A 25677-nucleotide genomic window follows, 5' to 3' on the forward strand; every position below is an offset into this window, starting at 1 on the left:
ATACAGAAAAAGATGACAACTCAAAATGATGCCTAAAGTAAAAACTGACAAATTATGAATGATCTGTGAATGTTATTTTCTACTAATTAAATAGAGGACAGAGATGTATTTAGAACAAACAATGGCTCACTTGTGTTTCACCTCAGATGTCCTGATCCCAAAACTAAAAGATATTCTTTCCTTTTCCCACTCCTACTGCCAGTCCTTATATCCTTCCAGACCCACTACCTAGAAACCTGGTATCAGTACCAAATAATTCATCTTATTCTGTACCGAAATTTGTCATTTTTTATTTGTAATATAAATTCAGGTTGATTACAAAAGACAAATGCAAACCTATGCTACTTTAGGAAATACACCAGAATAAAATATGATAGTCAGCACTTCCTAATCAGTAGCAGTTAATTAGTAGTAGTTAATCAGTAGTAGTTTAATTATTTTCTCTATTATGCATAAAAGATGATCTGAAGTCTAAGAGTCTAAGTATATTCACATACAGTTTTCTTCTGGTACTATGCCCCTTACTTGGTATGTGCCATATTTTATTTCAGGATTTAGACAAAAGAATAACTGAGAAATTTTGTGCAGTCAAGAAAAAAATTAAGACCAACACAGAAATGAGTAGATTGGAATTTTCCTTAAAGTATTTCCTGAAACAAAGACTATCAGAAAGGCTGATATATCTGGCATGTCTAAAAAGAAAAAATACCTAGAAAACAAGCAAAATTAATATAGATAAAGTTGTTTGTCAACAGCTACAGAAAAGACGGTCCAATAATTCAACCACAGGATATGGCAGTTTAAGCTTTTGCATTGGATAAAAAAGAAAGTAAATTGTTTGGAATTAAATTTCCCAAATGGAAAATTTCAAATTTCTCCAATTTTCAGCAGAATTATCTTGTATAGAGAAATATTAAAATAATAGTGAATACAGTTTTGGTCTTTATGATATTTTTTACATTTCTTACTATTTTTCTAGATGTCAATCATAAGAAAATTCTTTTTGTAATTCATCTGAGCAAGTATAATCCCATATTCTTCTAAATCGAGGTGATATGGAAATATTTTTTTTTTCCAGTCTCACTAAGAAAAACCTTTCAGGGAACACAAAATAATTTGTTGACTTAATTTGACTTTTGCCACATATGACTCCCCTAGCAGTGAATGGCACACCACTCCTCTGCCTCTACTATTTGTTTAACACACTCACAGAGATTACAGTAAGATGGAGGCCAGGGCAATTGCTCTAGTCTTTCAAACCTATGGGTTTTCCTTTCCCACCCCTCCAACACCTCTCAGGATCCACGTACCTAACATATAAAAGTGTGCATCATGTACATGCCATGGCATCTAGTTCTCTGGCGTGTGTGTGTGTGTGTGTGTGTGAGTGTGTGTGTATGTGTATGTGTGTGAAAGCATTTATAGTGTATATACATCAAGACCAGCACACAAGAACTCAGAAGAGTTTATGGTAACTAAAATTTTTATAGCATTTGCAAAATACATTAACATGAATCTTTCTTATTTCACATGTATTTGAGGTAGGAAATAATTGCCTTGCACTATAAAGAAACACCGGTAAAAAAGTGAGGCAAAGTGACATATTCAAAGTGACAGAGTAAAGATGGAGCCCAGGTGGACACCTGAATTCCTGAGTGCCCTTTACCCAATGCTGCCTCCATAAATAGAAAATATATTTTCATGATGCCCAGTGGATGCAACTGAAGGATGATACTCCTCTCTTTACTATTTTTTTGAGGTACATTTCTTTGTGAAATATGTCCTGTGTAACCTGGGTAACATTATATAGAAATATATAAGGATTAAATTTCATTGGTATATAGCATATATTTTATTATTCTGAGTATCGACACCCATTAGAAATGAGTTTCTAGAATGCCATTGACTTATGAAATCTTGAGAAAGAGTTCTGGAATAGTATGCTGCACACTTCCCTACTAACTACACACACACACACACACACACACACACACATACACACACATACACACACACTACAATACATACACACTATATAGTTTATCAGAAGTTAATAATTAATTAATTAGTTACTTAGGCTTAAATATTCAACCGGATACAAGTCTAATTTAGTCTAAAGTAAAAATACCAGAATTCATGTTGCACCCTAGCCATTATACATTTTTTTTAATGGAAAAACATTTGGGTTTCATGTGATAGTTTAGATAGTTTTCAAAATCTTGATAAATTCAAGCTGTACTAGGAGCTGGATGACACACGTGGTTTTAACCAGGATTTTCATTCTAGAATGTAACCTCTTCCAAAAGATCAATCTTAGGCCTCTTGTTGCAGGTAGGTCCCATGGGATGCACAAAAAAGAAGCAGGGAAAGAGTCCCTGTGGAAGACTGCAGTTTCTTTCAAACAGGCTGCTACTACTTTGCGTGAAGTTCATCAAGTGCCTGGCCCTCCCCTGAGTCATCCAGAGTGAAGTCAAAGGACTCAAAGTTTCTCCAATGTCTCTCCCTTTTCCTTGCTGAGCTGACACTGCCTTCACTCAGGAATATTAAGGATGCCTTCACTGGCTGGTATCTTCCAAAATGCAAAGTAAAATTCTTTCTAAGCCTGTGGAAAAGTTCTCTTCTCTGTCAAGTTCAACATTAAAATAGGCTGCTCCTGGCTGTGCCATCCACTTGACGGCAGAGTGCTTTGGGATTTCCAACAGCTCAATCTATTGTCCTGTGCCTGTGTAATGATGGTGTCTTCAATGTCATCAGCACATCAGTGACAGAGGGACCAGGAATGACCTGTAGTTGAAGCTGATGGCTCTTATAGTTTCTCTAAAATAGAACGCATCATTTCCCTCAACTCTTAAAGAACTGCCTCAGTGGAGCCTCATACTTCTCCACCTCTTCCACCACCTCTGCTGAAAGCTCCACCACTGATTGATAGCGTCCCCATTGGATGAGGACATGGTCCTCAGATAAGCCTCCTTTGGCCAGGGCAAGGTAGCAGTGTGTACCAGTGGTGACCCCCAAATGACTTCCCACTTCAGGGCTAGCAAGGCAAAAATCAGCAAGGTCCTAGAGGCCGTGGGAGGGTCTGTGAGGCTGCCTTGAGTGAAGAGAACACTTGCTATCTGTGCCTGTAAATGAATGTTTCCTTTCCTGTCTTGATGTACCCATTCCTCTTAGCCATCTTATGGAAGAACAGAGTAATTGCAGGTGATTAAAGAGATGATAAAAATGTACAGAGAGCCTTCAAAAATATCATTGGTCACATAAGCAGGAATCATTTCATCTTTGATGTGTGGGTTGGATATAAAACACTATTTAACTTTAACCATCATTGTAGTGAGCCAGCTCTGTGGAAGTGGGAGAGAGCCATCTGCTCCAGAAAGGTGATTATGAATAGCACATGATGACCCCTTATTCGGCCAGCACTCATTGGGGCAGAATTACATGGCGATTAATTACAGAGTTTAGAGATCAGGAAACCTGGGTTTGAATAGGTAGAAACTCGTGCACTTAACACCACTATGACCTCAGACAATTGTTAAAACTCTTTGAGTCTTTGTCCCTTCATCTGCAAAATGAAGATAATCGTATCCGCTCTTGTGAGGATTAAATAAGAAAATGCATGTAAACCACTGTGCCTGACACATATTAAGCTTTCAGTATACGTGGTTGCTATTACAAAAAAAATGGCAATAGTTTCACAAGCAAGGTTTCCTACTGATTCAAGAGCTCATGGATATTTAAAAATATTCCTGAGACTTTTGTTTTTTGTTATAAAATTAAAAATAAATGCTAATAATGTGAATATTCTTGTTTGTTATAATATTACTATTATTATCTTTAGAGAAATTTCCAACCCTACATTTCTTACTTCTTTTCTAGTCCAAGATTCTAGATGTTCCACCAAATTCCCCCAAATCATGACTACTTCATGCTGAGAAAAGATGCATTTGAGACTTTTCTACTCAGTGTCTCAGAGCCTTGATCCCTGCAAACTTGATTTTCTACACTTCTTTTCCCAATTTTTTTCTGGGTAAGTATGGCTAATGAAAGATAAAACTGGGAAATTGGAGGACAATGAAAGTGAAGCCAGGTTACTTCTTTATCTTCCCTCTTGGCTTTGGGCAATAGTTCTAGCGTAGTGAGTCTCCATAATTCTCTCCCTCTCTGGAAGACCTTCTCTCTTTCGTCACGATTTCTGTTGAGCAGATCCCTGCCATGACCCTAGTTCCCAAGTGGACTCGGCTTCCATGAGTGGCTGCTCCTGTGTGGTCGAGTTTCTGGTTGGATGCTCTGTATTCTCAGGCCGCTGGTAGAATCATCTCCTCTATCTCTCCAGTTCTACAATAAGTCTTGCAGCCAAATCTCTGGGGGTTGATGTAAAATGCTGGGCGTCTTCACCATTCTTTGACTGTCTTTCAGCTCTTCTACTCCTTTGTAACTAGTGGTCTATATTAATGTCCTCTATTGAACTGCTTGGTCTGGGTTCCTTTCTGATTAAATCATGGTAATTCCACAGCTATTTTCCTAGTCACTGACCTAGTGTAGAAATTTAATTTATAGTGAGTTTTAAACTCCAGAAGACATTTTTAAGAGGTAAATATTTAATTATGACTCATTTCTTCTTTATTCAAGAAAATGAAAACTATCTGCTCTGGATGTTGATAACTCTGGACATTGATAATTTTATTAACAGAGAGCTACACAGTAGAAATTCTGTGCCTAAGACCTATAGGTGAAAAAAAATTCCGTGAAGTTCAAGACATGGCTCTTCCCTAGAAGAGAGAGAAAAATATTCACCCCTTTCTTCATTCTTACTATTAGTGTCATAGCTCCTGATATTTAGGAGTTTAAAGTAGGAAAAATTCAATTAGTTTCAAGTTTATCCTAAATAAAAGAGCTTGGAATTCTAAGCTAAACCTCAAACTTTGTGTATTAAGATAGTTTATTTTTCTTTTGTTCATTACCCATATAGTTCCCTCCAATTAAATAAACAAAAGAACAATACTAATCAAATACTAAAAACATTGGTAACTAATTTCACCAGAGGCTTACTGGGATGTCCAAGGGAGGAGTCAACCCAGAGCAGCAGTGACCAGGTTCTTGTCTTTGCTCAAGAAAAACTTCAAGAGCAATAGAGATGCAAGAAAGCACTGGAAGTTTATTGAAATGAAAGTACACACTTGAGAGGGAAATTAGGGTGAAATCAGAGAGTGAGTTGCATCGAGGAAGTCCAGATCAGGGGTATTTATCCCTTAAAGGGCTGGACTTGGTGACATCCCATTGACCTTGCTTGTCTTTTTCTTCACAGTAGGTGGGATTCTCAGTTTCCCGCTTTTTCTTCCTTATTTCGTTTCTCCGGAACTGTCACGGTGCCAGATGCATGATGGGAGTCATAGTAACCGCAATATAAAAGAGATTATAATGACATTATAATAGGCTGAAGGTCAGGTTCCAGTCAAGGGGATTAGCCTTGCTGGATGAAACTGGTTCTTGTTTTTCTCCAGCTGCAGGTACCAGATACAGTCACTTGTTACTTGTTTAACCAGGGAGATACCTCCTGTTGTCTCTTGGAGGGGGTTGTCAATTTTCTATGCTACTTATCCTGCCTCATAAATAGTAGCAAATGAATTTTCTGCTTAATCATAGGGAATCTCATGAAATAAGCCTGATACATCCAACCTGCTGCTAAGTCAATGCAAAACAATTAAACTTATGACTTCCTTCAACTTTGTAGATTATCGGTAATTCGATGATGAAATTGTGGCCCACAGGAAAAAAGGTGGATTGAATTCTGAAGCTTAGAAAAATCATATTAAGCTAACATCTCAAATAAAATACAGCCAGATTCTCTTAGGCAATCAGACATAAGCTTTCATCTTTGTGCAAGGGGGTTGTACTCAATGGAGAAAAGCACGGAACAGTCATTGTGTCCGGAGACACATATCTTTGTTTAATTGCTTGAACTGGTTATTTTCTGTTTCCCATGATCACTGGGAAAATATCAATCTGTAAGGTTATGGAACTTATCAAAAATTGTGGAATATCTGCGCTGATGAATTTATGTGACCACTATGTTAATGTTAATAAATTTATTAAATTGACCATTTCAGGCAATTGTATACTGAGGTAAGCTAGGAATTATCTATCTGAATTGGAGCAGCTGATGCTTAGCACCTATTATTGACCTTGAAAAATATCACAGTTCACCAACAACAATGAAGTTCTAATTTAAAAAGAAACGATTATTCAGTAAGGAAAACTACATTAATGAGAACATTACTCAAAACTGTCTATTAAAGTCATATACCCATAAAAATGAGTCAATTAGGAAAAAATGGAATGTTTTAATGATACAAAAAGTTGATAAAAGAAGAAATTGGGTGGAGAACTTACACAGCTTGGGGTCCCATCATTATAAAAATGTAATATTGTATTGGAAAAATATGTTTGAAGGTTGATTCAATAATGAAAGGAACTAGAAAACCTCATCTGTGTGTGTGTGTGTGTGTGTGTGTGTGTGTGTGTGTGTTACATACCACTGAGTTAGCTGACACTTCGTGACCCTATGAATGAGTGACGTCCACAGTGTCCTGTCCTCGCAGCCCTGCTCAGCTCCTGTAGACTCATGCGTATGGCTTCCTCTATGGAGTCACTCCACCTCATATTTGTTCTTTCTCTTTTCCTGCTGCTTTCTAGTTTTTCCCAGCATTATTGTCTTTTCCAAAGAACCCTGCCTTCTTCAGGATGAGCCTAAAGTAGGGCAACTTCAGTTGTGTCGCTTTTGCGTTGGGAACTCTGGGGAGCAATCAGTGGGAATTAGGTAGATGGTCTTTGCTAGTTGATAGAGCAGGCACGCTGGAGCTGCTGTCAGGAGAGTCAGAGCTGCTGTCATGGAAGATTTCGTTGTCAGGAATTGCCTTAGTAAAGGAAGGAACCTATTGTTGAATGTCTCCAGTTCATCCATTGCTGTGGAACAGTTGCTTTTCACCTTACTAAGGATAGTCACAGCTTGCTCCTTATAACTACATATGTGAATTGCTCACACTATCTAATCTTTGTTCTTGGATATAGTGACCCTGTAGCTAGGACAGATGAAACGAAAACACTATAAGGAGTAGAAATTGTAACAAAACATTATCAGTGCAGTATTTGGGTGATATTTAAAATATCCCAAAAGCCCTTAACCAAACGTTACAAATTATTTTCTTAGACATTATTAAAGTCTAAAGATGCTTAAAACATTCTCTGTGAGGTGGGTAAGTCAAGTGTTACTGTATTACAATTTTGCAGGTATGGAAACAGGCTCAGAAGGTCTGGCACCTTTCCATCTTAAGACTAATAGTGAAACTAAGATTCAGAAAAAAATCTTAGGATTCCAAATCCAAATTACTTTCCTCTAGTGAATGTTATATCCTGAGAGAGAAGCAAAACCACAGTTTGAGAAATAAAGGACACTTGTCTTTAAGTTTTGTTCCAAAGTCTGAGAAGTGTAGTTGTAGGCCAATAGGGAGAAACTATTTGTGTGAAGATACTTGTGAAACTCAACACTTTATTTGCTAAGTTCCTTTGCAGGAGACTTTCCAGGCAGATACTGAGACATACTTCCAGAAAAATCCTTCACAATTTCTTCTTTACATTTAGCTTAACACATATTTGTCAGAGGGTTTGTGCTGAATTTACATGATGAGATTTTGGCTTATATTTAAAAAATTTTTTCTCAACTGAAATATATATTAACCTCTGAGAACTTTGCTTTAAAACCAACATCTTTTTTCTTTTTCTAAGATCAAAGAAAAATTGGCATTATTTGTTGGCAAAGAGTAAAGTGACTTTGCAAGCATCAAAGCTCTTTAAAGTGTTTTGAAAATACAATTACACTATTCATCTGTTTTCCCTTTAGAACCTATGTATCATGCGTGCCAGCTATGGTACTGTGTTTGAATGGGATCCTAAGATGTAATCACAGTTGAAATAACTTGAAGTCTCTCATTAGATACTAAACAGAAGTATGAGGGAAATCAGTTTCCTTTAATCTTCTACATAAGGATGCAATCTCTTTATATAGTAATAAATTTTGCATATTGATTGCATTTTTTCATGACTGAACTTACACATTTTAGGCTAAATATTATTCTTTAAAAAGAAGGTGCATAGCAAATATCTATTTCCATGATTTCATCTAATAAGTTACTACTCCAGTATGCAAAACACTCAATAGCACAATTCATATCATCTTTTCTCATCCTAATAGTACTATTCATACTATTGATTTTATGCTTCCATAAATGCAGACATAATTCTTAGCATTCAAACAAAACAGCAAAGAAACTCCTATCTTCCACATTCAGTGTAAATTCTCTTGAGGGTTAGAGTGACCAGCTTGCCCTGGTTTCCTGGAACATTCCTGGTTATGGTCATTAAAGTTTGCACCCAAGGAAACCTCTTAATCTTGGGTAAAACTAAGAGCTGCTAATTCAAGGTTTACTGAACCAGGATGGCTGTTAATTTGGAGTGCTGATCTCAGCACATATTTTTTACTTACTTTTAAATTTGTATGTAATTTCAAATTTTCAGAGGAGCTGAAAGAATACACACACACATATCCCTTTCACCAATATTAGTAATTGTTTAGTTTCCCCCATTTGGTTAATCAATCTCTCTCTCCATATATATATATCATAACCACCATATATTCAGTATATTTAATAAAATCACTGAATTAGCTGAATTTGATTTTTATAAAATATTCTATCTAATGTATAGTGCTTATACAAATTTCATTGAGTGTATCTTTTCCACTAGTTTAGAATCTATTCCAAATTAAATGCATTTAATTGTTATGTCTTTTTAGTCTTCTTTAATCTAGAAAAGTTTTACATCCTTTCTTTGTATTCTTGTCCTTGATATATTTCAAAAGTATAGGCCTGTTATTATGTGGAATGCCCCTCAGTTTGGTTTGTCTACTTCCCTTATGTTTAGATTCAGGTCATGCAGTATTTAGTCAGTAACACCACTGAAATGATGCCGTGTCCTTTTCAGTGCATTGTATCAGAAGACAAATGATGTTGGTTTGTCTCAATGCTGGTGATGTAGGGAAATGTTTGATTTTAATCCTCTAGTTTTAGTAACCATTGAGAATTTTCTAGTGCCACCATTCCACCTACATTAGCAGCCATTCTATTGTCATTCTGTTGTAAGGAAGCGCTTACCACTCATGTTTTAATTTACAAGGCGGCACTTGATTCAGTATGAAATTTATAGTTACAATTGTTCTATGATCCATCGTTATTTTTCAACCCACCATTAGTCCTACCAAGTAACATTTCCTGAGAAATGCAGTGATCTCAAATTCCCAAGTCTTCTGAAAACAAAGGCAAAAATCCATCTACCAGTGTTGTGCAATCAGAAAAACCTTTGAAGATTTCAGAGAACAGACACAATGTCCATTCCACAGGAGGACTCTTCCACAGCCTATCAGACAGTCACTTTCATTGACAGCATGCTGCCTGCAGCACGTTTAACTAGATGCTACTTCATAGGATATTGCCTTGAATCGCTATACAAGCCTGGTGAGTTAGATTGCTTTGGAGAATATAGCTTTCCCCACCACTTGTCCCCAAAGCATACTTACGTGCTAGTTCTAAAGACTCAAAGAGCAAAGCATAGCTAGTAGCACACATGTTATAATAATGTGATTCCCTTTGTTGTGCCATAGCTCACCAGAAGAGATGCTTACAGAGATAAGTTAGTCTGAAGGCAATCAGTACTCATTTTATGAACAAAAGACTGGCTTTTCAGAGTTGAGAAATTTATATGTATTTATGATTTGTTTCATTTCCTAGAGCGTTTTTAGTTGATTGTTTTGACATCCATCAACATACGTAATGCAGGAGTTCAGCAGCGACACTGCACTAATCCCTGAGTGACTTGGGTTGAAAAGCCCTTCTCTCATTCTATGTCATGGATCCTTCATCTCTAGGGTTAGATAAAAGAACAAACTCCTTACTAGAGTTCATATCTAAAACTCAGGTCATTTCTTTAGATATGAGCATTTATAGACAGGCATGATGTGAAAAGTAATAGTTACAGTAAGACTATCGAGAACAAATAATCACATTTAGCTGTACTATCTGGAAATTTCAACAGTTTGCTTGACTTGCCTGTGGCTTTGTTTCATGGACTAATATACATCCCGAAGAAACCATTATTCTCATGAATGGGTTGAAAACAACCCATGATGTAATTTTCTAAGAGACTCGAGACATTTAAACAATCCCTCTAACTCCTTTTGTATACTAAAATGGAAAGTAGAATTTATTTTTTCAGCGGTAAAATCAAGACCAATGAGTATATTATTGAACCAGATGAGCTTTATATTTGCTTCAGCTCAAAAATACAGTATTTGTAATTGTCAAATGCTTTTATACTATACCTAGCACACTAAGTTTAGACCAAATTAAAGACAGCCCTATGTCTTTGTCTGGAGGCTCACTTTATAATAAAGATCCATGATATAATCGTCAATATAAACTATACACTCAAAATCCACTTTTTAGGACTTGGAAATTAACTACCTTTTCTAGTATTTTATAGTTATTCTATCCTCACCTTAATGGCATATGGTTCGTTATGTGCATGAGTCATTTGAAGCTGACGTGGGTTAGGAATGAAAACCCCAAACAGTATATTTTTCCTATGGGAAACTGGATTCCAAAATGCACTGTGGTGAGAATCTGGGACGGCATTCATCTGCTTACATCTGAACAAACTAAGGCTCACCCACAAATTGAGTTCCCAAAAAAGATCCTTTGGGAAAGAAGAGAGAAAGCAACCTTAAAGCAGTAGTCTCCAATGTTGAGATAGAAACAGGAAAAAAAAAAAAAAAACCCATAAAAGAATAGTAGAGAAAGAAAAAGTCATCTGAAAGCAAAGGAGAGCAGAGTGAGAAAGAATGCAGAGAAACATGGACTATGTGATGGGCCAAAGGAAAAAAAAACTTTCAGGAAAATAACTTACACATCCTCAGAAACTCAGTTTACTCTTTTTGAAAACTACCTACCCAAGAACTTTTCTATTTTTAAAATCACCTCTATTTATTCTTCATCATCCCTTTTTCTCACTCATACCACTTTGCTTTATGGCACCACATACACATCAGCTTAGGCAGATATCACAGAAAAAAAGAAAGATATGATGAAAAGGAAACAAATACTTGATGAGGCAGAAAAAGAGTTAATGACAGTAGGCCCAAGGGGGCCCAGGCCTGTATCCCCCTCCCCAGGGACCAACACAAACTCAGCCCCTGGAGATAAATTTTTCTGTAGAAACATCCTTAAAAAAAGGAGATAAGACCCAACCAGAAAAAATCATGTTTTTGATGCCTGCACAGACCACTGAAGCCTGCCCTTAGTTTGCACTCTAGCCTAATTACAATACAATTAGAATGAAATGAACATTAAGGTGTGGTCCCACCCCCACCCCCACTACTCCTGCCCCTTCCCCATAGGTTTTTCTGTATGCATTATGGGTAAGAGCATGCACAGAAAGAAACTGGTTATATAACCTGAGCATGTCAATCAAATAACTTCAGTCTCCCCGTCAGATAGATGTCACATCTCTTGCTGTAAGGAAATTTACCTACCTTTTCCTATATAAGATAAAGCTAATCTAAAGTTAGGTGCAGTTGTCCACTGAAGACTTTGCCACTGGCAGCCTCTCTACCAGCGCCTTTCATCTTAAATAAATTTTCTAACTTCCATTCCTTTTGAGTCTGTGAACTCCTTCACATTTTGCGAATGACCAGGGGTTAATTCTATGCCGGTACAATACTGCGTGTGGGGCATTGTCAAAAATGTCATCATGATCAATGTATTAAATGCATGTTACATATGAGGAAGAGGAAACTTAAACAAAAGATTGAAAAAAATTCTAAATAGTTGGATTGATAAAGAATGAATCATGCAGCTCATGGAGATCTATAGGGCCTTACTGACCTTTTGTTTTTGTTGTAATCCCATTTTATTGGCATGTTTCAGAAGAGTGGCATGTAGCTAGAACCAAGCTGGTGTATTTGTGGAGGGTTGTTACTAATATGTACAAAATTTCCATTTTGATGTAAAGTCTGTCAGTAATAAAATACCTAATAAAATAGTCTCTCTCAAATATGCCAAGATGGATTGAGCATCATATATTGTCCTTTATTTTGCTTAGTCTGTTTTACCTGTTCAACTAGGAACCATCGCATTATCATTTTCTTTCTTTCCCTCCACCTCCCCCCCCCACACCTCTTTCTTTGTCTGTTTTCTGGATAATTCTAGTCATATCTCATTCTGGTTTAGTCATATTTCTTGTCTTTGCATCATCACTGAAATGGTATAGAATGAGAGCATCATAAAAAGATTAGCACAGTGCATTCACACAAAGCCTGTTTTGAGGATTTGTGCAGAGAGTTCGGTCAATGCCATAATGCTCAGAATATTCCTCCTCTCGGGCAGTCACTGTTATCTCTGAGGGTGTAATTCAGACGTCTAATCTGTGAGAGCAGGTTCCTCATTACCACTTGATCACTGTCATTATGGTGCTGTGTGTTATTTCCAGATCTGGGCACCTTTCCTTAGTCTACCACAGAATAAGGAAATTGCAGGTAATATACACCCAGATCTTCCATTATTCCTAGCAGGGGGTTTAGCCTAGAATGGGGGATTTAAAATCACTGAAACCCTTACAAAACCCAGTTGTTAAATCTTCCTCCCAGAGGCTATTATGCTGAGGCCTGTGGAGGAGACACTGATTGGCTTCAAATTGGGTCTGTTTTTGAACATGGAGGTGGTTTGTGCTTCACATTCGCTTGGGAAAAGTCCCACTCATCCCATGGGAAAGGAAGTCACAAATTTGGAAGGTCAGCTACTTCCTAACCACTGAGGGAGGAGTGGTGGTGGCTGGGGCGTGGTTGAGGCCAACGGAAGAGGATAACAATGGGCTACGTTTTTTCTCTTTCCCATTTCCAACCATAGGCTAGTCATAGAAAAGTTACCTTCCTAGTGTGATGTGCAAGTTTTAATAATTCTTTAAATTTTTAAATCCCTTAGAGAATGATAGCAATATATTTCTAGTGCCTTAAAACTTACTATATATATTTTCATGTCTATCATTTTTATTTGATTCTCACAAGAATCTTATGAATTATCGCTTACCACCTTTTGTGGTAGAGGAACAAAGACTGAGAAACTGTGATGTTCTCAAGTCTACACAGTAAATCAAAAATTTTCCCTGGAACCTGCTATGTATCAGGCATGATGCTAGTCAGTAAGAACAGAGCCACGGTGGGGACTACGGCTGTAGAATTCCAACTCTCCTTTCCTGTTCTGGCCTACAGAGCCTCGCTTCCTAACGAGCATAGTTGATAAAACTTTTCTTGAGCTTGTAGCTGCATTTCTTTCCTCCTGGGTAAAATTCCCCTCCTTCCCTATTAAGACATGTTCATAGTCAAAACTGCTTTTATTTTTGTCTGTGTTATTTTACTTATTAGAATGTAAACTCCCTAAGAACAAGGATCATTTTTGCTTTTTGTTGTTGTTGTTCTTTTTTATTTTATAGCATCTATGGCGTAGTTTTGCTCACATAAATTATGCAATATAAAATCTCTGTGATATGTAAAGTTCCATAAGTACAATCTTTAGCCTGTGGGTAATTATAAAGTAAATCATGATATTTTGATGGGAGGAGATGAAGATTAGCCTGAGGTGCTCTTTTCCCATGCACTTAATTATTTGAATTAATTAACATTAAGTTCTGAAGCATAAATGAGATGAAAGTAACAGATTTGTCACAATATATGGAACAAATACAATTTTACTCATAAAAATATAAATTATTTTAAATATTCAGGTTTGTCGTTTGCCCTTGATACACATTGTGTGTGTGTGTGTGTGTGTGTGTGTGTGAAGGAAAAGATTGTAATACTAATTAAATCCAGAAAAGCGAACTAGGGACAGGGAGGCTGCAGCATTTTTTCATCCAAAACAATTTCAACTCAACAGCAAAACTTTATGAGAGTTCAGTTTTCTGAGTGAGCTAATGAGCTCCCCTTTCCTTTTCACGTTCCTTTCCAAATTGCACAGCTGAAACACATTGTCAATGGCAACACCCTGTTGTAAGTGATTCATATACCGTATCTATCAGTTCTTGTTCCTAACATGGCATTTTAACGGTTAACCCTTTGGGAACACTAACATGACATTTCAAGCATAGTCCCCAAATTTTCATATGTTAACACTCAGTTGCAAGAATTTTTGAGTTATATGTAATTACTGCACCCAAAGGGGTCCTGACAAAAGTTCCGGTATTTCCTGTCCACACTCTACATCTCAGCCTGTTGTACACTTAGTCAGGAAGTCAGACTCCAGAACATTCCCCAACAGAATTTGGGGTTTGAGAGACGTAAAATAAAATTCTGAGTGTGTGTGTGTTGGGATGAAAGGCCAGAAAGGGAGGAAAACAAGGAAGCAGAAAAAAAAAAAACCACCCAAAACACTATTATATGAAATCTCATTTAAAAATAATGAAATTCTTTAAAAAATACATTGAAAAGAAAATTTGAATATTCTGCTACTGTTAAAATGAATAATCTACATCTATGTACCAACAAGGATAAAGTTATAAAATGATATTGACTAAAAATCCAACTTGCACAAAAGTATTTAGCAATGACATCCTTTAAGTAAAATAAAAAAATACCAAAATTATACATGAATACATATACCTGTCGTATGATTATGTTTTAAATGCCTGGAAATACACACACACACACAATGCTGGCTAATGGTTTTCTGGGGGAAGGAGGCGTAGGGAATAAAACTGGGGAAAGAAGATTTTAGTTTAATATTTTATTTCCTTGAGTGAAAGAATAAAGATTAGTGTCAAAAGTGACAGACTAATATTTCTAAATTATGAGTGGTGGTTCCAAGGGCAGTGTTTGTTTTATTTTATATATATATATGTTTTGTGTGTGTGTGTGTGTGTATATATATATATATATATATATATATATATATATATATATATATAAAGTGAATATTTATTCTTTAACACCATTCATATATTGAGACAACTGATGGTAATAAAAGTTTGGAGGTTTAAGGTATACATTAGATAAAGGAGAAATTGATCTCATTTCTAAGTGTTCTGATAACATTTTAGTAATTTAAGGAGTGACCGTGTTTTCTTTAAACATGTTAACCACATTACTTACTATTTGAGGCCCATTAATTATACTAATACTTTAATGTTAGGTTAGCAGAGATTTTTGGTACCCACTTTAGGGTTCAATGATGATGCATTAAATTTTGAGTGCTTTGTTTGAGTTTTCCATTCCTGAGAAAATTGAGAATGAACTTTCATTTTCATATTTCATTTTTCACCACCTGTGTAGCTGTGGAATTTGCAATAAATTTGGGCAGAAAAAGAGATCCTCCTTCAGGTTTTTGTTCTGGGAAGAGTGTGGGTTGGGTCTAACTCTGCCTTCACTAGTCAGGTCTTGGTGTCTGAATTAGCCTTCTTGCGTCTGCCTCTGGGTGGGCTACATGAGATGGGATGTTTCATGGTCTTATTTCTCCTCTACTTTGTGTTTCCTTGATTGAGATGTCAACCCCTTAAGCTTAAAAAAATTTTTTTAAATAATTTTAATTACTTATTTTATTTAAATATATGTTCACTGTTCAAACATGACAACTAATGCTAGATAAAGTGAAAAATGAGACTCATCCCTTTGTTGCCCACTATCGGCCTCTCTAGTGTATGTCCTGCAGGCTTATTTGCCATTAATTGTTCTGCAGTTGGAAAATTCTTATCTCCACAGGGAAAACATTTTCTAGGAGGTGAAGCTTCTCTTCTGTACTTTTCGTTTCCTTATTCGCGTTCCTTTCTCCCCTCTGCTCTCTTAGCAAATGGTCTTCTTATTCTTAGTTGACTTCTGTCATTTGACATCACTTCTACCATAGGAGTTTTGTATTTCTAGTGACAACTACTTCAAGAAACAATCTTCTACATTATCCAAAGGAATGATGCTATATATAGTGGTAAAGAGATGGGCAATGGGGTCAAATTTGAGGTCACTTGACACTACTCAGAGACTATTCAAATTCCACCTTAAATCTGGGTATATTTTTCTCTTCTTTTGGGCAAAAACAACAGTCTTTGAAAAGGGTACATCAAAATTTGCCTTTGGATTTGATGATATTTGTTAAAGCTAAGACCTCATGGGATAAGAAAAGGTGTTTTACCTTCCTGCCTTGCAATCTTATGTAAGAAAAAGGTGCTAGCAGAACCAATATTTAAAACATTAAAAATCTTTAATAATTTATGCTTCTTAAGTTCCTTAATATTGTGATCATCAAATGAACGTTTGTTCATGTTTTTAATTGCTTGTCACGTGGTATAAACAAATTCCATACAAATTCAACAATTTGATATAACGTATTGGGAATAATGTATTTTTTAAGTTGGCAGTTTTCCAGTTTCCCAGTAGGTTTTTAAAGAATCTTAGGAAATGTAACAACTATTGATAGAAAAAAAAAATCAGTGAGCCAGTTGGACACTTACTCTGTTTAAAGAGAACTACCGTGTTTTGTTTTTTCTTTCTTTCTTCTTTCTTTCTTTCTTTCTTTCTTTCTTTCTTTCTTTCTTTCTTTCTTTCTTTCTTTCTTTCTTTCTTTTTCTTTTTCTTTTTTTTTTTTTTTTTTTTTGTTACAGAAAATACTAACACTATCCTTTAACGACTTAAATACTTTGACTGGAAAGGAAAACCTTTTATATACCATTTGTGCCTGTGTTGACATATCTTACACTAAAATGAAAGTAGCTAAATATTGTTGGTAAAAACCGTGTCTTGATGATTTCAAATGCTTACACAGGAATAAATATCTGACAAGAGAGAAGTAATAAAGTCAATTAACTAAGTTTTGAGGTTATATTAATGATAAATAGTATGTGTTGCCTCTTACCCTGCTTTATCTCTCCTCAAAAATATCTCTTTCTGTATCAACAATCTCCAGGGTCCTTCCAATTGGAACACTTCCTTATATAATAATGGTACCTAAAATATCCACTGCTGGGTAGTTTATAAGTAGAAATCATTCTGGTGTATAGTAGTAGTTAGTGGAACATATTGATTACCTCTGTATTTCCCCAGGGTGTGCTGTATAGACCGTTAGAATTGAGAGTGATTCCATAAATATGAGAAACCTGGGGCCAAAGGAATGTGGCAAATAGTTCTTTTTTTGTTTGTTTGTTTGTTTTTTGAATTTGGTGGCTTATAGTCCTTCATAGTATTCTTGGATGATCCTTTGTATTTCTGTGGTGTCCGTGATAACTTCCCCTTTTTCGTTTCTGATTTTGTTAATTAGTGTCTCCTTTTTTTTTATCTTAGTGAGTCTAGTCAAGGGTTTGTCAATTTTGTTAATCTTTTCAAAGAACCAGCTCTTTGTCACATTAATTTTTTCTATTGTCTTTTTGTTCTCTATTTCATTTAGTTCTGCTCTGATTTTTGTTATTTCCTTTCTTCTGCTGACCTTGGGTTTCATTTGTTCTTCTTTTTCTAGTTCTTTAAGGTGTAACATGAGGTTATTTATTTGGGAGTTTTCTTGTTTCTTGAGATAGGCCTGTAATGAGATAAATTTCCCTCTTAAAACTGCTTTAGCTGCATCCCAAAAATTTTGGTAGGATGTGTTTTCATTGTCATTTGTTTCTATGTATCTTTTGATCTCTCCTCTAACTTCATCTTTGACCCAGTCGTTCTTTAAAAGTATGTTGTTTAATCTCCATGTATTTGTGTTTTTTCCTGCTTTCTTTTTGCAGTTGATATCCAATTTCAAAGCCTTGTGATCAGAGAATATGCTTGGTATGATTTCAATCTTCTTAAATTTGCTGAGACTGATTTTATGTCCCAATATATGGTCTATCCTTGAGAATGTTCCATGTACACTAGAAAAGAATGTATAGTCTGATGTTTTAGGATGAAGTGCTCTATATATGTCAATTATGTCCATTTCATCTAATGTGTCATTTAGGGCTGCTATTTCGTTATTTATTTTCTGTTTGGATGATCTATCCATAGCTGTCAATGATGTATTTAAGTCCCCTAGTATAATTGTGTTTTGGTCAATTTCTCCCTTTAGTTCTGTTAGTAGTTGCTTGGTATATTTCGGTGCTCCCTGATTGAGGGCATAAATATTGATGACTGTTATGTCTTCTTGTTGTATAGTCCCCTTTACCATTATAAAATGTCCATCTTTGTCTCTTATTACCTTTTTCACCCTGAAGTCTGTTTCATCTGATATCAGTATGACACCTGATTTTCTCTGGATACCATTTGCTTGGAGTGTCAATTTCCACCCTTTCACTTTGAGTCTATGCTTGTCCTTGTAGCTGAGATGTGCCTCTTGGAGACAGCCTATGGTTGGGTTTGGTTTTTTGATCCAATCTGCTACTCTGTGCCTTTTTATTGGCGAGTTCAGTCCATTTACATTTAGGGTGATTATTGATATGTGAGGGTTTCCTGTCATTCTATCTTTAGTTTTCTGGTAAGGCTGTGTCTCCATTGTTTCTTTGCCTTTTTGTTGTTGTCTATTATTTCTGTGTGGTGGTATTCTATGATGTTTCCCTCTGTTTCTTCTTTTATTGCAGTATATATTTCAGTTCTGGATTTTTTTTTTTTTTTAGTGTTTACCCTTAAGTTTATGTAAAAGAAAGTTTGATATTTAGAGTATTCCATTTTCTTCAGCACGCTTACTTTCTCTATTCCCGTATTCCGCTTCAGGCCTTTACTCTCCCCTTTTTTATGTTTTGGTTGCCACAAATTGTCCCTGTTGATGGTGGTCGAATAGCCTCCTTTAGTATTTCTTGTAGTGCAGGGTGTGTATTAGAAAATTCCCTCAGCTTCTGTATGTCTGGAAAGGTCTTTATTCCCCTTTCATATCTAAAGGATATCTTTGCTGGATATATTATTCTTGGCTCATAATTTCTCTCTTTTAATAGTTTAAATATTTGGTTCCACTCCCTCCTGACTTGGTGAGTTTCTGCTGAGAAATCTGATGATAATCTAATGGGCTTTCCTTTGTAGGTTACCATCTTCTTTTCCCTGGCTGCCTTGAGGATTCTTTCTTTGTAGTTGATTTTAGACAGCTTCAATACAATGTGCCTTGGAGAAGGTTTGTTGGGATTGAGGTAACTAGGTGTTCTATTTGCTTCTTGGATTCGAGGGTCCAGTTCTGTCCACAAATTTGGGAAGTTCTCATCGACAATTTGTTTGAATATATTCTCTGTTCCCTTCTCTCTTTCTTCTCCTTCTGGTATGCCCATTATTCTTATATTGCTCTTTCTGATGGAGTCAGAAAGTTCTTGTAGAGTTCTTTCATTTCTTTTAAGTCTCAAGTCTGTTTCTTCTTCCACCTGTGTCATTTCCAGGTTTCTATCTTCGCTGTCACTGATTCTTTCCTCCATCTGGTCAACTCTACTACCTAAGCTGGTTATTTCATTCTTAATTTCTTCTATTGAGTTCTTAATCTCCAGAGATTCAATTTGGTTCTTTTTTAAAATTTCAATCTCTTTCGTAAAATGCTCACGTTGTTCTTTGATTGTGTTTCTGAGTTCATTAAACTGCCTTTCTGTGTTTTCTTGCATCTCATTGAGTTTTTTCAGAACTGCAATCTTGAATTCTCTGTCATTTAAGTCACATATTTCCATATCTTTAAGTTCCTTTTCTGGAGACTTTTCACTTTCTTTCTGAGCTGTCTTGTTGCCTTGGTTCTTCATGGCAATTACTGATTTATTATTTCTCTTCCTAGACATCTACAGGAGTGGCTTCTGCAAAAGGTTGATAGGAAGAAGTCTTTCTTTTGTTTTCCAGTACTTGTTGGTAGAATGTTTTATTTTCTCTTCGACTGCAGCCTTTTTTTTCTCTCTCACGGTAGTGCTATGTTTTCTCTGCACTATTCCAGCTTCTCACACAATGGGGAGGATTCCCTGGGAGACAGGCTTCTCCTCTGTTAATAGTTCACCTGGTCACAGGGCACAGTGCAAATAGTTCATAGCATGTTTTTCTCTTTGAAATTCATAATCGAACTTTAATATAATTAAAAAGAACCCTGAGAACTGGGATATAAAAACCTGTTAAACTTGTTTAATTACTCATTTCCCCAATAATAGACCTGTTGGATTTAATGCTATGGAGCTAATGTTTTAAGACCCATCATTTGGGAATGGATTAACTACTCTTTTATATCTGAACAATTTTGGAAGTTAATTTTTCAGGCTATTTTTCTTAACTTGCACTTTTTTTTCTTGCTATATTTGTAAATTACCTCTAACATGAGGAAATTATATTTATGAAACTACCATGTGCAGAAATGAATCTAAAATTGGAATCAATAATATCATCAAAAACAAGCATTTCCATTAAAAAACAAACAAACAAACAAACTGTTCCTATTAGTACATTTTTAAAAAATCAGGATAAAAAATTTGAAAATTGAAAGCTTTTATGTGGGTAAATATGAGATGCTTAGAAAAAATGCAAACAATTGGAAATGAATGTATTAAAAATTATAGCCTAGGGAAGGTTTCTAGGAAGAAGCCACTGCTTATTTCTTGAACTTTCTAACTCAATATATTATTATGATTGAAAAGCATTATCAGCAAAGAAACAAAACTGCGAACATTAGCTTGTCCTTACTCAAGAATTGTTGTAATTCTAATTTGCTATGTCTTAAGGGATAAAGACTGTAAAATAGCAGAGAATAATTTGAAGAATGGTAATAGTTTCATAAAGTGGGTAAATGGGTTCCCTGTTAGTGCAGATGGGAAGAAAATTGGGCTCATTAAGAACAATTAAAAGGAAACACAAGAGTAAATGAAAACATACCTAAAATGTTTTAATTCATGAAAAAATGTAAGCGAGATCCTTAATGCATCAAATACAGAACATGTCTGATAAAAAGGCTCACTTTGTGTCTTGAAAGGTGAAATATTAGTAGTATCAAAAAGGATACAGTCTCAGAGACATAGAGGAAAAACTGAGGGCTGCTAGATGGGAGGTGGGGTGGGGATAAGGGGGAAGGTGAGGGGATTAGAAGCACAATCGGTAACCACAAGATTGCCACGGGGATACAAAAGTCAATTTGGGGAATGTAATTAATAATGTTGTAAAGGTTTTGTAGCGTATCCGATGGACACTTGTCCCATTAGGGAGACCACCTCAGGGATGATGTAGATGCCTGATCACTGCACTGTCCACCTGAAGCTGAAGCTGAACAATAATGAATGTCAACTACAATTTTATATCTATAGTTTTATAAGAAGTGGAGTTCAGCATTAGGAATAGAGACAGTGGAAATGTAATGGCCCAGTGCGATGTCAGAGGGGTAGTGGATGGGGGAGGGGGTTGTCACTGTGAGGGATATAAATGATAAATGTCTATTACATTGTTTTGTATACCTGAAACTAATAAAGAAACAAATAAACAAACAAAAAGGATACTTTACATAACAATCACTGTAGGCTAAAAATGACTTCAAAAAAGATTTTAAGATATTCATGAATAAACTGATTTTTAAAAATGTTTTAGCTACCTCAAATGACTTTTGAAAATGGATAGTGTTTAAATCAATAAGAATTCCCACTTCCTGAAGTGATATCATGAATTATTTAAGAGCTTGGCCTCTGGAGTATAACTGCCAAGTTTGTCATTACTTTTCCACTTACGTGTGATGTTTTAATGCTTTTTAATTTCTGTAAATCTCATTATTGTCATCTGTAAAGTGAGGGAATAACCTATCTCACTGGATTGTTGTAAAGTTCTTAGCACAGTGCTAGGTACACAGAAAGTAAATAAAAAATGCTAGCTATTGTGATACTACTACAAAATGCATATTTGGTGATACTTCACTGAACTTTTGAGGACAATAGATCCCTAAGCACTCCTCAGAGGTATTCTAAAAAAACAGATATCGAGCTTGAAGGAAACTGGCAAGATCTAGCATGTTTTTTAACCTCTTATGTAATACTCCCAATGGTACAATTTTGAAATTATATAACTATTTTGAAGTTTATTATATGTCCAAATCTGTCATCAATTGTGTTTGATAGCATTCTTTGCCCTATAATTTTGTCAACTCAAGTATTTCTTATAAGAAACATCCCTGAATATTTTAATTTAACTTTTATTACTTCTTTGGATATTTTTATTTATCTCTGAACTGGAAGAGAATTCTTTGCCTATCCCTAGTGATCAAATTCTTTCATTTTTAATTTTGTCTGATATGACGGTAAAAAAAAGAAAGTTGCGTTTCCTTGACTATTGGCATTTTTCTGAGTGTATTTACTGTAAGTAATAAACTTTAATTACTTTTGCAATTACAGCTTATTTGATTGAATTTTCCACTGACTGCACAAAACATCTGTCCTACTGGGACCACGCATAGTCTCTGATCTGGGTACAATATGCTGTTAAAATATAGTAACATCTGCAGTCCATTAATTTCTAATGCAAAAGGCAAGTTGGGCTTTCACATGGGTTCAGCCAAGTTTATACTTAGGAATTCTGTTTCTTTGCTGTGCATCTAAGTGGACTGAGACAACTCATGTTTTCTGCCTTGTTTTAGTCTTTACTTAGTGCTTAATAAAGAAATATAAGCAATAACATAGTATTTGATTTGATGCTCTATTTTATTTTGAGTACACTAACTTTCCTCAGAGATAATAGAAGTAACAATGGTGAGAAGGCTCTTAATTATAATTTTACTGACATCAGGATGCTGGTTCATATCACTGGGCTGCTAAGTGATATGAAAATATTTTGTGATAATAGCACTTTCATGTAGACTCCTTTGAAGACTAAGTAGAGGGATACTTCAAACTGGGAAATAGGCTCTTAAAAATGCAAGTTTTTAATTTTGTCTGAAAGTGCAATGAAATACTATCATTAGCATCACCCTTTTTCCTTGTTCTTTACTAAAATATTCTGGGTAATACAGAACTATTTCTCTCACACAATTTAGAGATCATTTTCTGTAGCCCTATGTTTTAGGAAAAAGAGGTGAGACATAAATCAATTATAGATAAGAAATAATGTTGACATAAGGAGGCTCAATGCAGCCATCAGTTAAAGGTCATTCATTTCTTATGTAGTGTTTGGATCCGTCATGCCATTGTACCCAAGTTTGATTTGTATTTCTCAATAAATAACAGTGGTCACTCCAATTTTCAAAATAGAAAATACTGTTCATCGAAGTCTCTATCAGAAAATTATGGTTGTAGGAACTGTTTATGTTCACCTATGATGTCTATGCTTCCCTATAATGTTAGTTGCCTTGTGGCTGGTTTCTGGTCAATGAGATTTGGTTGGAAACAATGGATGCTACTTCTAAGGTTGTCCCTTCAGCCTTCTCTGCTCCCCTCCCAGGTCAGCCTTAGAGGTCAAGTGCTCCAGATGACCTAGCAACAAGATAAGGGGGCTGCTTTACTTACATCAGACAGGGCTATCAATAAAAAATAAACATTTCAGTATTAAATTTATGAGATTTAGGTCTGTTGCAGCACCCCTATTAAATTATCCTGATGTCATTGCTAAGTATAATGTATAATCATAGTTAGGGAGCTACTATTATATTTATGAGAGTGAACATTACTTCAAGGGGACTCTTCATGAATCTTTGGCTCTCCCTAAAGTAATATTATATCTAATCCTCAGTTCAAAAGGACATAGCATTTATATTGATACACAAACATACGTATTTTAAAACGGCTTATTCAGTTGCTAATTTAGCAAACCAGTGACAAAAACAGTACAACACTATTTTTGTGAGGGAGGGGAAGAAGCCTAGGACCAGGCCTAGGCTTATCCCCATTAAAGGATGATCCTGTAAATGGACAGAAATAAGAACAAGAGAATCACCAAGAGTCAAGAAAGGCATGGAAGGCTCTCCTGAAGAGCATTCCCAAGAAGAAGGCTTTCAGCAGTATAGAGCAATCATGAGGCCCACAGGAAAAATTAGAGTCATGTCCTTGTCACTTTGGGGCCTGCTGAGTACAAACTGCCAGATCCATACTGAATGTTCTTTCCTCCTCCTTATGACAGATATGGATGAAAACACACTGATGGTGAAGGACTGAACCCCTTGAGGTAACCTGATGCACTGTCGCTACCACGTTTATGCATCTTAAATAGGGTTTAAACATCCCAGAATTTCTACACTGTGTTCATTTCCTGTGGTGGATTTACAGTGTGTGACAGGAAATCCATTTCTTTTCCTGTAGTTGCTAAATTCATTACCTTGACACAGAATTCAGACTCACTCTTTGCACTTGCTGCCATAGCAACCAGGATCAGGCATTTTTTTTCTTTCTATTTTTCCTTCCACTGGAAGCAGGGTGGTCACATGTTGCTGCAAGAACTGTGCTTCATTAAAATATTATTTTAAAGGCACCTAACATGGTTACACCAAGGGTCTATTCACACTGTTACCTCTATAGACAACATACTTCATAAATCTGTATCACATATTAGACCACAGCATTCTACACCAGACCATGGCATTCTTTAAGATCTTGTAGTGAGAGGATTTCCTTTCCTCTTTTTTTCAAATTTATTCACAGCAATGAGAGCTATTTGAAATAATAGGTATAATGGATTTTTCTTTTCCATCGAACAAAATGCTCTACAGAGCAGTGATTATTATTGGAGGCAAGTCCTGGACAGGTACTTGACTTAAATGATCTAAATGCTGTTATGGCTCTGAATAATGTCATATTACAATTCCACATGAGCTGGAGTGTCATCTGTTTTTTGCTTCAAAAAAGAGAACACCACAAACTCATCATGCCAAGACATTGTCCTGGTTTCCTAAATGGCAGAGGGAATAATTATAAAAAGCAAGATAAAGTTAATGACTTTCCCTGCCCGGAATATTGGTAGTGCTGGTTTGGTGTGGTGGCCGAAAGAGGAAGAGAAATATACCTGCTGTGCTTCTCTGAGTGTGAGGAAGTCTTGTTTTTGAGAGTCCAATATGTCAATATGAGGTCTGACAATTAAGTTCGCAAGCTTGTTGCAATAATGTTGCTAACCTTTTTTGATATCAGAGGGATTATTTATTATGAATTTGTAACAACTGGACAAACAGTTAACCAAGTTTACTATTTGGAAGTGAAAAGGCTGTGTGGAAAAGTTAGACCAAAATGACCTGAACGTTTCGCCAATGATTCATGGCTCTTGCATCACAACAATGCACCAGCTCACATGGCACTGTCTGTGAGAAAGTTTTTTTTTTTGAGATGACATTAACATAACATTTATTACAGTATATTGTTGTAACTGTTCTATTTTATTACTCGTTGCTGTTAATCTCTTACTGTGCCTAATTTATAAATTAAGCTTTATCAGAGGTATGTATATACAGAAAAAAACATAGTGTACATAGGGTTCAATTCTATCCATGGTTTCAGGCATCCACTGGGGGTCTTGGAATGTATTCCAAGGAGTAAGTACTGAACTATATGTGGTTCTCTTAATAGCTACATAGTCATAGCCATGTAAACACTGAATATTGATTTAACTCAAAATGAAGATTTAACATTCTCAGAAGGACAGCAAAGGGGAAGCTGGTGGAAGGGAGCAGGGGTGGATGCCAT

The 25677-nt window shown here is 35.9% G+C and overlaps 1 pseudogene; it reads right to left on the reverse strand.

Moving 5' to 3' along the window:
• Window positions 1-2412: 2412 nt before the first annotated feature.
• On the reverse strand, window positions 2413-24364 carry LOC109449056 (CWF19-like protein 1; annotated as a pseudogene).
• Between the last annotated feature and the right edge of the window lie 1313 nt (window positions 24365-25677).

The sequence above is a fragment of the Rhinolophus sinicus genome, linkage group LG05 (genome assembly GCF_036562045.2).
Source record: "Rhinolophus sinicus isolate RSC01 linkage group LG05, ASM3656204v1, whole genome shotgun sequence".
In the NCBI taxonomy this organism is placed as follows: Eukaryota; Metazoa; Chordata; class Mammalia; order Chiroptera; family Rhinolophidae; genus Rhinolophus; species Rhinolophus sinicus.